This window comes from Rattus rattus, chromosome 2 (genome assembly GCF_011064425.1).
Source record: "Rattus rattus isolate New Zealand chromosome 2, Rrattus_CSIRO_v1, whole genome shotgun sequence".
In the NCBI taxonomy this organism is placed as follows: domain Eukaryota; kingdom Metazoa; phylum Chordata; class Mammalia; order Rodentia; family Muridae; genus Rattus; species Rattus rattus.
Window position 1 is genome coordinate 156912103 of NC_046155.1, and position 13014 is coordinate 156925116.

Consider the following 13014-nt stretch of genomic DNA (forward strand, 5'->3'; position numbering starts at 1 on the left):
AAAGTGGAAGGTCATTTCTTATTTCTTGAAAGGCAGAATTATTATTGGTTTTATAAAAGGATATTTATTCACTTATTTGAATGTCAGGGTAAGTACATGGAGGTGTGGGAGTCAACTCTCTCCTCCCATCATATAGGTTCTGGGAATTGAACTCAGGTCATCCAGTTTGCTCGCAAGTGCCTTTACCCACTGACCTGTCTTGACAGCCCAGAGTTATCATTTTACACTGACACACGAGATCAAGGTTTTGGTTTGCACTCGTGAGTCAGTAAACAGAAGCACTTGACCATGTCTGTCTATGTATTTGATCTGACTTGGGGACCTAACTAGCCTTTAGTAAGCTCCCAGAATGAAGTTCCACTTGGCTGAAGTAATTTGTATCTCTTGTTTCAGAGTGTGATGAGATCTATCATTACAAATTATAATCAATTTGAAAGTGAGAAATAGAACTTGTTTCCTGACATCAGGAGCTGACCTGGCCTCTCAGCAAGGCTTGCTGATCACAGAGCATCTACACCAGGCCACTCTGTGAACAGCAAGTGGATACAGCCCATGTCCAGGCCACTGCACAGCTGTCTTTACATGGACAAGAACATTAGCTTTGTCTGAACCTCAACTGGGAGCAAACATCACTCCATCTGTGCTAACATTGGTGACTTCTGATCTCTACTAATTCCATCACTTAAACCTTTTCTCATTCTATACAGCAGTTACTAAGACACCGTATCAGTCAGATTGAGTTGCTATAACAAAATACACAACCTCACAAATTAGACAATAGACACATTCTGATAGTTCTGAGATGCCAGAGACCAACTTATCTGCTGTTGTGTATGCGATTTTCCTGGTGAGTTGTGCCACAAACATATACTCACCCTACATAGGAACTGAGAGTTTACAGTAACAGTAGCAACAGTACAACTTTTTCAACTAATCAGTTTATTTGAGTTCCTTACGAGAGTGTAGGCAAGGGTTACTAACAGGGTAGGGAGGACTCAAAGGCATTACTAAAAAGCCAAGCCAAGCCTGGTGACTACTCATAGGAGCTGCAGCTCTGGAGCTCACTGAAGGACATGCAGACAACTTGCCTGGTCTGAGAGTCTTTCCTCTCAACCCCAGTTTGCTGCCTCTACAATCTTGAGAGGGTCCTGTGGATCTTGATGTTTCCCCTTTTCCTAGACAGACATGTGATTTTTGTTCAGGTCTGGACCCTCCTGAGCATCCAGGAAGGATTGTTTCTAGAAAAGGACTACGTATGCCCCTAGTTTGAATTTTTGTGAGGGCTCCATGCCTGACTTGCATGTAGCTGCTGCCTCTCTGTGGACTCATGGACTCTGGCTTGAATATACTTATCTTTAGTTACATTGAAATACGCCAGTTTTAGAAAGTTATGGGGGAACATTTCAATCCAACACATGCTTAGGTAAACAATATTCAAATGAACATTGTAATAAAACATATATCACTGCACTCCAATGCTTCAGGTGTCCATTCTTCAAGTAAGAACATTCAGGAACTGGTGCTTGCAGGAAGAGAGCAGACTCTTAAGCCTGTCCAGGGAAGAAGAATTAAAGTTGAGATTCTCAAAATATAGTCAAACATGTGACAAAAGGAAGATGTGTGTGAGTGTGTGTGTGTGTGTGTGTGTGTGTGTGTGTGTATGTATGTGCACATGCGTACACATATTAGGGGAACACAAGGGTGATGTGAGAGTAAGAGTGAGGGTGACAGAGCATGTGAATCTACTAAAATACATTGTTTAAAAAGGCCAAAATGACATTTATTATACTGTATACTGGCTTAGGAAAAATGAGAACACAATAAGCTGTCATTCATAGTCCCCAGGGTGAGAGAGAGAGAGAGTGTGTGTGTGTGTGTGTGTGTGTGTGTGAACAACCAGTGGTATTTTGATAAATGTTCATGCTATCAAAAGATCTTATTTAATTTATTTAACTTTTTAATGTTCATTTTTTATGCGTTTGGGTGTTTTGCTCTCACATATGCCCGTGCACCATGCATATGCAGTGCCTGGAGAAGCCAGAAGAGGGCAACCTGGGACTGGAGTTACAGACAGTTGAGAGCCATCATGTGTGTGGGGGATGTACCTCAGATTATGTGGAAGAACAATGTATGCTCCTAACTACGGAGGTTTCTCTCTATTACTCAAATTGCCTTCTTAATATTTTTATTTATACCCATACATCTCTGTTCCCAACCTTGATGATAGACACTTCTTTTTGCAGTAGGTAATGGTTGTTAGAGGCTATTAACTGCTCCACATGCTGAGAAGGAGTGACTGTGAGTCCCCAGCTGTGGATGGATCATCTTCATCAAGGCTCATGGAGCATACTGGTACAGTGTGTAGGAAGAATGTAAAAGGTTAGGGAGGAGAGCTATAAAATGCTGGCTTCCGGACATGACATGGATGAAGTACGCATCATCTCCTAGTAACTGTGATTGCCTGCACAAGACCTAGACAAGTTCAAATCAGCCAAAATTCTGGTGTATATGGGGATGGGGGGTGCTTGAGGCACCACCCCAGGCTGAGAAGCTATTGATAATTTTTCCCCCTTGGGTCATATGGCGTAGGTTATAATGCTCATGCCCCTGTAGCTAATTCAGTAGGGAGAGAGGGAGCCCCACGAGCCTCGCCGACTTCCGTGGTTGGTTATTGACAGGCCTGGTCTTCCACAGCCAACTGAAGTAAGACTGAGCTTGCCAACAGCCTGATCTCTCTGGAATGTTTCCTGAGCCTTAGAAGAGGCTGTACAGATATTATGTTTACAATCCAGTTCTCAGCCTACCTCTTGGTTGGTGACTGCATAGACCCTGAAGCCTACCTGGGCACCACTTTCTCCCCTAAGACAGAGTTTGTTTTCTTCAATATCTGCTCCATGACGTCTTTTGCTACAAAGGAGAAAGCAAATTGAAGAATCAGAGAAGGGAATGAATAAAAGAGCCTGAGAGTTTGTTAGCAACAAGAGTAGGGGGGCAAGGGTTTTCTTAAAGGTATATACCCATACATCCTCCTTCTCCATTTTCATATCTAACTCTACACACAGACAGGAAGAGGGTACTTGCCTTGCACAGTTCCTGGAGACAGGGGATGAACTGCAATGGGATCTCTTTCCATGAACTTTCAGCTTGACAACAAATTTCTTCTTGGCGCTATAGGACTCAGGACAGCAGAGCTCAAAGCAGGGCCTGTAGGTGCAGCTAGGGCCACAGAAGTTAATATGCTTAAGGGACAGGACGGTGTCATCAGCACAACACTCCTTGGAGGGGTCGTAAGTTTTGCCATCACACTTGGGATTGCACGGCCATGAGTCAGGGCCTGAGAACGTCGGGGATTTTTGAGCTCCTGTCACTCCTTCGAGTATACACAGGAATACTGCAATAAGGACAGCACCTGAGAAATATGAGAGAGAGAGAGAGAGAGAGAGAGAGAGAGAGAGAGAGAGAGAGAGAGAGTGTCAGAATGTGCACAGCAGCTGGTGACGGTCAGAGGCAAGGGCACGTCTATCACCAGGTCCTTGTTGGCCAGAGAGGATGCTGAATAGCTTCTGAGGCTGATTCTGGATGTGGTTCTGGTGCGGGCTGATGCATAGGAAATGCAGAATGCTGGGAAGAGGGGGAAGTTTCTTAAGTCTGCAAATAAAAAGGATTCTATTTACAGATGCTAGGTCTATGTTTATGAGGGAGACCCTGGGGATTGAACAGGAAAGACAGGATTAATTTGAAGTTCGAAGGTACCTTAGAACTGCAATAATATTTAGACATGATTTTGTCTGGTCTGTCCTTCCAGAAGATTCCAGACACCATGATTCTGATCAGGCTGCAGTGTAATATATGGCAGAGAAAAAGCAGCGTGTGTTTCCAACTGAAGCTACTATAGCAAGCCTGACAAACAGTGAAGACCTTGATGTAGACTGAAGCCTTGATAGTTCCAGAATGAGATGCTGGGTTAGCTATCAAGGAACAGCTGGTGCTTGGAGGTTCTTCCCTATTGGAGAGTCTGTCAACAGCTTTCTTAATAAGGTGTTAAGCAGAATCATGTTTAAAATGTTGTTACTTCCTTACTGTTATTTTTTTATTTTGTGTGTGTGTGTGTGTGTGTGTGTGTGTGTGTGTGTGTGTGTGTGTATGCCACATACACACGAAGACATGTTGGCAGGCACACAAATACACACAGAGTGAGGGGAGAATGAGGATGTGAAAGGAGGTCTGCGGACATCATAGAATCAGGCCTCTCCACCTTTACATAGGTTTTGCCAATGGAACCCAGGCCATGAAGTTTGCTTGCGATCACTTTCATGTGCTGAGCCATTTCAACAGCCCCATGTTTAATAAATACATACAAAGGAAACCTTTCTGTGTGCCCATTCAAGTGTGTGAGTATGTGGGAGAACATCCCAGGAGTGTGCAGTTCAGAGGACAATCTCTGGTGTTAGCCTTTACTTCCTACCTTGTTTGAGATAGGCTCTCCAGTCCCCCGCTGTTGCATTCCAGGGTGCTGGCTCTCAAGCTTCTTAAAGATTCTCTCAGTCTTTTCGTGAGAGTCCTGGGAGTAGACTACAGTTCTGGCTTTATATGGGTTCTGAGTATTGAACTCGGGCACTCATACTTGAACTGCAAATATTTTATGCACTGAACTATCTCTTTAGCCCCAGAGCCACACTTAAAAGTTCCAGAGTAGAATTTTGTTGAATCTGGAACTGAACTAGAGGCAATTTGGTAAGCTATTGTTGTTCATGATTTACTGGACCCACTCTTATCAGGAGATGCGTGGCTTCTTGTGTGCTCTGAGGTGTCAGGATCCACCCCCCTTCAGTGACTCATAATGACTTACAGAAAATTCAAGAACATTGGGATATTTTTAATAGTCATAGCATTTGATTTTTCCATGGCAGAACGACTTGCCAGAGGCTTGGTAGTTTTCACAATCAGACATTGAATTGAGTTCTGGCTCCAGGTTATAGAAGCTGGAAAGTCACAGGCTACACAGCAGTCTTTAGACAGGACTATGTTTCTTTAGCTCCATGTGGATATTTTGGAAAGAGACGTCATGAGAGGCAACCTGCTTTTTTCTAAGACTCTGTTACTACTAGGTGAGAATGAGAGCTCCACCATTGCTGCCATGCACTGACATCACTTCCTGTAAAATGACTCTGCCTCCATGCTCTAAAACACCTTATGAGGTACTACCCTGAGTCACTCTAGCATTGACTAATTAAGATTTTATGACATAAACATTTAGGGCAAACACTGAAAACCATGTAGTAGTCAAAAAACATCAGTATTTTTTTAAACCTATATCATATCTGGGTGACTTGCTATCTTCTTCCTAAAGTAATCTAAGGGGCTAAGAGATGACTTAGTAGGGTCAGAACTTGTTTTGCAAGCGGGAAGACATGAACATGAATCCACAGTACCTATGGAAAAATCCAGGCTTGACCCTGCACATCTACGACCTAGGACTTGGAATAGAGACTTAAGAATCTGGCCAGCTAGAGTAATCAGGTTCACTGATAACTCTTGTCTCAAGGAATTGAGATGGAAGGCAACAAAGAAAAACACACATTATCGTGCTCTCACTTCTGTGTTACTCACATGGGCACTTGAACCCACACAACTCATAAACATGCAACACACACACATACACACACACACACACACACACACACACACACCAGCAACAATAATAATCAACAATTGTCAAAAACAATCTAGGTGAAGTCAGATCTGGTCAAATCTGGCCATGACTGATTGGGTGATATTCCTATAGAATGAGAGATGGAGTAGAGGAGAGTGATGGGATGAGAGAGAGGGAGGGAGGGAGGGAGGGAGGGAAAGAGAGAGACCAGCACATGGTTACCTGTAGGTGAAATTTTGGGGCACAAACACAGCCAGACTCTATCCATGATACTTCTCCCTCAAGCTCTTGCTATAGTAGGACCCTCACTTGCACATAGACCTTGCAATGATGAAGGTGTGCAGTCTAGCTTCCTGCCTAGACAGCTATCTGGAGAAGTTATGGCTAGGGGGGCTTCGGGACTCCTGCTAGCCCCTGCCGCAGTGTTCCACTTTCTCACCCCTCACTGCACAATGTCTTGGAAGTGATCCCTCCTGAGACTGAGCACAGGAGTACAAAAATGAGAAGCAGTAAGGGAGTGAGGCTGATACTGGGAGAACCACCCGGTGGCCATGGATGGGGCCACTAGGTCATGATTTGAGTTTCTTTAGTTGGGTCTAGTGGCTCTGAGTAGATTTTGGGAGTGGGTATCTGTGGTTGACAGAAAATCTTTGAAGAGGGTCTGGGAAGAGGGAGAGCTCTGAACTAGTCACAGCCTCTCCAGGTAGCTGTCTATTAATTATCAAAACAGTGCCTGGAGTGAGGGAGCAGAGCGGGAACAAGGATGCAATCCCCATTCTCGGTACCCAACTCTGTGCCCCAGCAGCACGTCCGAGATGTGCCTGCAAGCACTATGGCCTGAAGTCCTGAGCCCCTTAGAATCAGAGGATCATGGTGTTCTCAGCCTAGCTTGATGCTTGACTGCTCACCTTCATCATTACAGAGTCATTGGACAGTAGCTAGAGACACCAGCATGTATCATGAGGTGGGAAAACATGAATAAAGAAGAGAAGGGAGAATTCCGTAAATTCAGAAGGGCTGGGCATGATGGCTTGTACCCTTAATCACAGTATTCTGGGGCTGAAGTAAGAATATTTCTGTGAATTTAAAGCCAAGACGGTCTAAGTAGGAATTTCCAGGACACTCAGGGCTACATTGTGAGGCTCCGTCCTAAATAAATAGATGATAAGAGAAAGAAAAAAAAAAAAGAAAAAGAAAAAAAGAAAGATAGAAAGCTAGAGATAGCTAGCCAGCCAGATAGACAGAATTCAGGGATAAATGAGGGATGCTAAACACACATGTACCCGTGTCTCCTTCGTACTTACCAGGGTTTCTAATCTTCATGTTTCTGGATAGGCTGTGTGGTTGTAAGTGGTGGAGTTGTGGAAGAATGGTCATCTGGGACTATGAGCTGTGGCTGACACACCCATGATATTTATACCTTATAGGCAATGATACTCTTGGATGGGTGGAGTTCAAAGTGCTACAGAACAGAAAAGAAGACAAAAGAGTCAAGTCAAACAGATAATCATACCCTAGAACGTTCCATTGTGTGACTGCTGACTGACTCTAAGGGGAGGTGCTGATACTGAGGTCTAGTTCCTTAATTGGTTCTTGACTTGTCAAGAAAGAAGGCTGGGGGCCAATTGCTGGATGGTAGGTACAAGTGGGACTTCTGGGTCCCAAGGGGAAAAAGGCATGCAGGGAAATTGTGAGGAGCCTTTTCAGCCAGGTTTTGGAACAAGAAGCACGCTGCAATCACAAAGGGGCAAAGGGCTGCTGGGAGGGGCCAGAGTGCAGTAGCTCCTGGGCAAGCCGGGTCAGTGCTGCTGGCACTGATCCAGCTAAGTCGGTGGAACAAAAGGGAGCTGGGAGTGGGCTGGTATCGCAGCAGCTCCTGGAAAAAGATGGTAGCGTGAGTTTTAAAGCTGCGCGCCACAGCTGACCATCTTCAGGGTTTCACTTTGGAAGGGATGTCACATCTGGATATATTCTCCTTTATTCGTGTACAGACTATCAGCGAACATCGACTCTTTCTGCCTTCTTCATGTGTTTCACCCTGGAAGCCTCAAGACCTCACCTTGCTTGTAGTCTGGTTCTGAATTCAGAATTCTGTTGTTTAATAAAGTACTTGCTTAGCACATATAAAGCCCTAGTACTGCTCCAAGTAGTGCATCGTTGTTTTGAAAATTAAACTCTAAGAAATAAAAGTGAGTCCAAGAATCAGCAGTTTTTGAAACTCCTGTTCTAGGTCATTATTTAAGTTCATAACTTCCATCAAATAACTCTGAAGACTTTTAATTGAAAAAAAGCATTTAGCAGTACTGGGAATTGAGTCCAGGGTCTTGGTCTTCCACCACTGAGCTGTATCCATCAAATGTCAACAACACAGTCACAGAAACCAAACCTAAAAGGTGATACTGCCAGTTGCCAGGCTAACCTGTGTGGGTGAATTCTATTAAAGCTTCATCCTTAGAAGAAGAATGGATCCAGGGAGAGGGAGATTCAATCTTCTCCAAGGATGAATACTGAGGTTAGTCAATCCAAAGATTCATCCATAAACACATATGAGCAAACAAACATATGCATGTGTGTGTACACATATGTATGTATATACACATATGTATATATGTACATAAATTATGATCAGAGAATAAAAGCCATGTGGTGCTAGCCATGCAGCATCTGCAGGGTACAGCATTCTAGTGCCTCACTGATGGGACTTTACTGTGGCAAAGCCCTTGGAGACCCCTGGGATTCTACTGTGGCAAGGCCCAAGCAAACCTATTGCCACTTGGCAAGGACCTATAGTAAATTTGGTGGCTTCTGTGCTTATTACCTAGATTGTGTGTGCTACAGGCCTCTCCTTGCTTCCACTCCACTGTCTGTACTCATGATATTTAGCTTTACTTTCTCAGTCATGGGCAAGGCAGGGAGCACATAGGCTAAAAGCCCCTAGGATGGGTCTATGTTTTTCTCAATATGCTTTCTGGGGATAAAACCCTCCTCTCTTCTTGTTGCCTTTATTGATCGTCAGATGTGACCATCAATCTTGGGTATTTTGGGACATGTAATCTTTCCCCCAGAGAAACAGCTACAGTCATACTGTGTAAGCCTGTGGCAGTTGTGGAGAATGGCAGGTCCTACTTGCATAACTGTTCTGAGGGATCTATGTCTGATCAACGGAGACTTAGAAAATAGGGAAGTTATGTCTGATCAATAAGAGACTTGAAAATGGTTCTTAGAAAGATGATATCAGGAATTGATAGGTACATGTCAGGAAAGGTTGCTTGGTACAATGAACACATATGTCTGCAATTAAAAAAGTATTATGACAGAGGGCTGCTAATTGATGATGGGGTTTAATACCCAAAAATGTTTAATTTGTCTCTGACCTTGCATAACTGTGTAACCACATTTGCAACCAGCTGGGTATGTTGTCATGACTATAAGACATGTTTGACTAGTTATTTAGTTTTGGCTTGCTGAAATTGTGCAGTGTAGTGCAAAATAGGTTAGGGGATAATTGACTCAGTGGGAGTGGGGGAAGAAGAAGGGAAACTATTAGGGGCTTTTTGTAATGATGAAACTTTAAAAATGCTGATGTTACAATTTCTTTTAATAAAACAATCCAATGAGCAGGACTGTGATTGTATAAATAAGGATGGCTTGAGCTATTCAGGGCCACTTGCTTGAAAGTCAATGGGAGGTCAATGTCTTCACATTTGCTGATTATCCTTCCCTGTCTCAGGACCTGAACCTTGTATCCGGAGCTGGCAGACTAGTGCCCAAGTAGGGACTTGAAGATGGTAGGTAAATATTGGGACTGAGGTGGATAGGATTCTGTATGAGTGCTTCAGACTCACCAGAAGGACCTCTGATTTGAGACAGAGGCATAGAATCAAGAACTTGAGAAGTCTTGTGCCCTGTCCTTCAGAATGGGACAGTGTAAGTCAAAAGAAATTATAGAAGAACTTGAGAAGTACTGTGCTCTGTTCTTCAGAATGCTCAAGTACTGTGCTCTGTCTTTCAGAATGGGACAGCATGGGTCAAAACTATGCAGTACGCAGATATCATAAAACACAGAGTCAAATCTAAAGGTCTTAATGTTTCTACTAGCCATGTTTTAAAGTTTTTATAATTTGTTCAGAACATTTGTCCTTGGTTTCCTACCGAGGGAACTTTTGAATTAGGTGTTTGGGAAAGAGTGGGAGTTGATATTGGGTCTTGGTACTTAGAACCTGGGAATGAAGACATTCATATTACTGCATTTGCATTGTGGGGTCTGATTCATACCTCTATGACTTCTGCTAAGGTGAATGCCCCTTTGGTTCCTGAATTTTCAGAGTTGCTGAAAGAAATCATTGACAATTCTTTGAAGGTGTCCCTTCCTCCTTTCATGTCTCTCCCTAAATTCTGCCTTCTCAAAGAAGAAACTGTGGATGATAATGAGGAACAGGGTGAACCTCTGGATCCTGGAGATGCCTTTGCTACAGAGGAAGAGGCAGTTCAATAGCATAATCCAGATTGACCTCCTTTAGGGAGAGCTAACAGACAGAGATACTGACAGCAATAGGATTTTGGGGAGCTACTGTTGATTATGGCGCCTTACACAAGAAAAATTGCAGGCAGCCTCTCAATTGGTAGAGGAACAACTTAAGACAGGTCACACTGAGCCTTCAATTAGTCCCAAGAATATGCCTACTTTTGTAATCAAGAAAAAGTCTGGAAAATGGAGGTTATTACAAGACTAAGAAAAATTAATGACATTATGCAGGACATGGGACACTATAACCTGGGCTTCCTTCTCTAGCAATCCCCAAAGATGATAGTATCATTGCTATTGATCATCAAGACTGCTTTTTGCTAGCCCTCTGTCACCGAAAGATGGACAGATACTTGCCTTTATCCCACACTCGCCTAATTTTTCTAGACCCCATGTCAGGTATAATGAAAAATTCTCCTTCAAAGGATGAAAAATAGTCTTACTTTATGTCAGTAATTTGTGGACGTGGCTCTGCTTCAAATTAGAAAAGATTTCAAGAATATATCCTTGCTACATTATATGGATGGATGAAAGACTGTACTTTCTTATAAGAGGTGCTCCAACATCTCATAATAGCACTTAATAAATTTGGACTTAAGGTGGCTCCAGAAAAATACAGATTCAACCCTCATATTCTTATTTATGAAGAAGGAGAGGGAGTGGCTTTGTCACCTCTCAACCTTTGCAGATCAGAACAGACAAGCTACAGACCTTAAATGGTTTTCAGACTGTTAGGAGATATTGGTCAGACCCTATTTGAAATTACTCACTTCCCAACTTAGGCCTCTGTTTGATGTAACTAGTGGTGATTCTGAGCATAGGTCACCAAGGACTCACCTCTGAAGCTCAAGAGGCACTGAGGATAGTAGATATGGAACCTGAACTGACTGCCTTCTATAGCCCTAATCAGGAACCTCAGTGGAGGGATACCAACCCATCCACAAAACTTCTTACCCCAAATTTTTCCTATTTACAAGGAATGCAGGGACAAAGACAGAGCAGAAACTGAGGGAATAGTCAACCAATAATTGACCCACCTCACGGGGAAGCACCAGTCCCCGACACTATCAATGGTGCTCTGTTATGCTTGCAGATAAGAACCTAGCATACCCGTGAGAGGCTCTACCTAGCAACTAACCCAGACAGATGCACACACCCATATCCAAACATTGGACAGAGTTTGGGGAGTCTTATGGAAGAGTTGGGGGAAAGATTGGGAGCCCTTTGGAGAGGATAGGAACTCTACAGTACTAACCTGAACCCTTGGGGGCTCTCAGAGACTGAACCACCAACCAAAGAACACACATGGGCTAGATCTAGGTCCGCTGGACTTAGGCAGCAGATGCACAGGTCGGTCCTCATGTGGTCTCCCAACAACTGTAGCAGGGCTGTCTCTAAAGCTGTTGCCTGTCTGTGGAATCCATTCCCCTGACTGGGCTGCCTTGTCTGGCCTCATTGGAAAGAGGATAAGCCTAGCCCTGTGGAGACATGATGTGCCAGGGGAATACGCAGGGAGCTTCTACCCTCTTAGAGGAGAAGGAGAGGGAGAATGAGGATAGGGGACTTTGTGAGGGGGGACCATAAGTACAAGGGACAGTGATCAGGATATAAAGTGAATGAATGAATGAATAAATAAATAAATGAAAAAAGAGTTGAGTTTTATGACTCTTGGAGATGAGTGCTGGCATTATATAGACCTAAGGGGGAAATTCCTCTATTTTTCAATTTCTTCAGAGCTTATCCACTTGGCTTCAGTTTCCAGCACTGCTCCCAATGCCCCCCCCACCCCCACATTTCATTACTCTACTTCCACTTCTAAAGGAAAACCACAGGTTTTAGCTAGATGACTCAAATGCTTTGTTTGCAGGTTTTTCCCTACAATTTTTATCTCAAAGTGAGCAATATATCTTTGAACAATTTTCTGAAAGCACATAGCTTACTCATTAGGGTCTTTAAAATTATACTAATTTAGTATACATGTCTGAGTGTTTCGCCTACATGTCTGTGCACCACAGGTATGCCTTGTGACTCTGGGTGGCATCGAGTCACATGGGACTCCAGTCACAGACAATTGTGATTCTCCATGTGGGCGATAGGGTTTGAACCCAGGTGCTCTGGAAGAACAACCAGCGCACTTAGCTACCGAGCCATCTTTCCGGCTCCACCATGAGTAGATTCTTCAAAGCCATGCTTGAAGTATGGAGTGCAGGTCATTTTCTACAGCGAGTACAATGGCAATATTCACACCACAAACTATTCTATGACATTACTTTTGTTGCTTCATGATTAGGTATAAATAAAAGTCAGTCAGTCTCTTTAGAAAAAAAATTGTTGTTTGTCCTGTTGGAAAACAATAGCAGTGTTATTGAAAGCAGTCAGAGAGGTTCCTGCAACTCTGTGTTCCTTGGCATATTTGGGAACATGTTAATTATTTCCCTAAGCAATGTTAATATTATTGATTATTTTATTTTCATTACATAAACAGGCACAACTCATGTGAGGTAGGTTGTTGCAATTCTATTGTTTGCTGGTAACAAATGAAAGCAGGCCTTAGCTTTAGTCCACAACAGCACAAACATCCAGCTGTCTTATTTTTCCATTGCTGTCAGGATTAACATCAAGTTACTAGAGACTCAATATGCCAGATGATGGAGAGAAAGCTATCAGGCGGCCAAAGGCTCCTCCTTCAGTTTCTAGGTCAGGATGGAAACAAAGACATTTCACAGATGGGTCAGGAACCGCGGAGTATTTCATCAGTGAGAGATCATTATGCTACTCCAGAGCCAGGTGTTAAAAAGCTGTAACAAATGTACGGAGAGATGTTTTTGAAGGTCTG